General features: G+C 38.8%; 1 long non-coding RNA gene across 1 annotated transcript; it reads right to left on the bottom strand.

Moving 5' to 3' along the window:
* Positions 1 to 987: 987 nt before the first annotated feature.
* Positions 988 to 2,466, bottom strand: LOC136014397 (uncharacterized). The gene is made up of 3 exons (XR_010612678.1): positions 2,190 to 2,466; positions 1,468 to 1,533; positions 988 to 1,080 (listed from the first exon to the last, which is right to left on the bottom strand). It is a non-coding gene; the product is annotated as an uncharacterized LOC136014397 (long non-coding RNA).
* Between the last annotated feature and the right edge of the window lie 612 nt (positions 2,467 to 3,078).

The following is a 3,078-nucleotide window of genomic DNA, read 5'->3' as shown; positions in this document are numbered from 1 at the left end:
AGCAGCTAAGTAAAGAGGCTGATAGATGTGATTACTCCTAAAGAGAAGAAGGAAAGAGAGAAGTGATTCTGGGAGTGCAGTTTGTTTCTAAACAGGGAAAGTCATGATCCATAAAGCTAATCCAACACAATATAGTTATGAAGAAAATACTTTTGATCATGTTTATGAAGAGTTTGCTTAAAATTTAGAGCACCAACAGAGAGAATCTCATAAAGCAGGAAACCAAGTTAATTGCAGCAAAGAGAATAAAAGTCTTTCTTGAACAAAAGACACTAGGACATGGAAGTGCCATTTCCAGACACCAAGAGAATTACCTATTCTGCACTATAGAGCAGACATTTCACCTGGTAGACTACCTAGCACATGTATGAGGGTTAGCATAACCATAGCTACACTGAGGTCTGCACAGGCTGAAAAAACCTGACTGAAGAGTAAGTAAATCAATCCATGCCCAGCCCCTTAATGCTGTATACATACAGTTAGAGGGCACCAAGACATCTGGCTTCACTTCTTTAGCACTGCTATGTTGGTGTTACACAGATTTTATTGCTATGACTGTATCAAGGTTATGCATGCTCATTTTTGTAATACAAACATCCTTCTTTTTTGGTAGCTGAATCAAGCTGGGATCAAAGTATACAGAATCTACAGCATCATTAAATGACTGAGCGAAAAATATACTGAGGAAGTATTAGCCAAATGATCCATATTTTTTTCAGACCCTTTTGAATATTGCATTAATTATACTTAAAATCTAGAATTACAGTCTTTTGTTTGATTTTTCACAGCCATAACAGCCATGCTGATCTAAAGGATAATGGGTGATCTGTCAGTGACACAGCTAAGCTGGCAGAAACCCTTAGCAGAAGATAAAGTGGTATCACAAAACTGCACTTCATGAAGAGACCTTGTTTTATTTGAAGTGGTATAATTAACAATTACAGGGCAAAGTACAGATTTCCTGGTAGAATTTCATGTGTACCAAAAGACTTCTTTGCTTCTACCACACACTAGTGTGTTACAGTGTATTTCTAGTGTAGGTCTGTCCACAAACAGCAGTAATCCTGAAGGATGAAGTGGCTGTGAGGGAAAAATACCAGAACAGGTTAAAAACTGTGAATGTTTTTGGTTTTGCAGTCTACTTTTCACAGCCCAGACAAACTATAATCTTTGAGCAGTATTGATGAGTTCATTTAAAAAGTCACAAATGTAAATATTTTATATTCATATATGGTTAATGTTTTGCACATCACTTACAACACTTGTGAGAAAAGATCTGGAGTACAGAAACAAAAAGTCCTGGTCCAAAAAGATCTACAAGATACTTTAAGTGGGGTTAATGGTAAAATAGGTAAAAACACTTCCTAAAATCTTAAGAAGAGAATGTCTCACGCAAAGTCTTTGACAGTGACCAGTAGCAAGTGTTTTAAGGAAGGAAAATGATACAGTGGAAGTATAAATACATACATTTCCCAGAGAATTTTCTCAATTCTTAGCCTTCAGTCCAGACTTCATTATGAAAATCACCAAAGCCTATAATTAGAAATGCCATTAACTACTTAAATTTTGAACTGAAAAGCTCTCTAGGCTCCTCGATTTAGTCTATGTATGAAACAATCTTGTTTTGGTGGATGGGTCATCAAGTGCTTGCCTAACTTCTGTTACAGTTCAGATATAACATTGAGTAACACAGAAAGTGCCCTAATTGCAATGGCAGACATTTTGATACATACTTTCAGATCATATCATAGAATCACAGAATATCAAATGCACTCCAATACGACAGAGCATCTCCCAGAAAAAAATATCTCTAGGCATTGCTTTTGAAAGCACATTGCCTCTGATGTCACCAAGACTTTTGGAAGATAAGACAAGTTTTGAAATATTTAGTTGCAAGAGACACAAGAAATGCAGAACAGTACAGAACAGTACAGAGCATTTAGGTAAGTCAAACATGTCTGTCCTGTCCCACTCGGCAGGTCTGAGGGGAAGCTAACATTTTCCTGTACTCTGCACTGTTCATAGGAGAAACCACCAGCCTTACAGAAGCTGAAAAATGAAACAACAATTAGTTTTATTGTAAACGTCCTTAAAACTGTGTCAGGAGGTGGCAGGTTCTTTTTGTTATAAAAGATACGAGGAAGGAAAGGAGAAAGGCAAGAAAGAAGGAAAGAGAATGGCTCACTCACCACCCTATGGATCCAGTGTCAAATTGTAGTTCTGTCCTTGCATTTGTGTACTTTTTGTCAGATAAGGCCACTGAAGTCCAGAGTAGAAGAGGGCGCATCATGTAGCTGTGGGACCGTTTTGCGTTTTTACAGGGTCAGGGTCTCTTGGGACCCTCCCACAGGTGAGATTCATCTGCAGCAGAATCTGATGAACCCCTGATCCAGTTAAATCAATGCCTGGCAGGCGTCACAGTGTCTGTGCCGCTGTGTCCCAGCACTCTGTTACTGAGGCAGTTCGTCTTCGGCCTCAGGGCAGACAACACAGGAAACGATTCCCACCTTGGTGAACAGGATCCTGCTCTGCCCCAGCCTGTCTACCCAAGCAAGAGCATGCTCTAAGTTTCTCCTGTCGTTTGAGTTGTTATGACACACATACAAAAAAGGTCTCGTGACCAACACAACGTTAAACAGTGTATTGGTTGCATATCAATACCAGAATTTTTTTTTCTCTTAGTTCTACCCTTTCCAGCCTTAACTATTCTATGCTTCTATGATTCAATTCTATGATGCTACTTTATGCAAACACTGGTGGAAGAACACGGATATGCATGTGCTTGTGAGTACTGTTCAACCTTTACAATTTTACCATATGTGCCACTTGGCACTTTATAATGCTGAAAGTGCAAGACATTGCAGTCTAAAGTAATGTGTCAGTCTATTATGCAATCCACCCTGGCTACTCCCTCAATGCTCTGCTTAGAAGAAGGGAGAAGAGCCTTGTAACAGTTTTAAAATGCAAACTCAGGAATAAACGCTTTGAATAAGCGGTGCTTCTACTAAACTTGCACAATGTATGCTGTAAAGTGAACAGAAAATCTTTATTTTAGGTCATAAGCTTCTGTAAAATATT

This window comes from Lathamus discolor, chromosome 5 (assembly GCF_037157495.1).
Source record: "Lathamus discolor isolate bLatDis1 chromosome 5, bLatDis1.hap1, whole genome shotgun sequence".
NCBI lineage: Eukaryota > Metazoa > Chordata > Aves > Psittaciformes > Psittacidae > Lathamus > Lathamus discolor.
The sequence above is the reverse complement of the archived record's forward strand: the minus strand, read 5'-3'. Positions and strand labels throughout refer to the sequence as shown.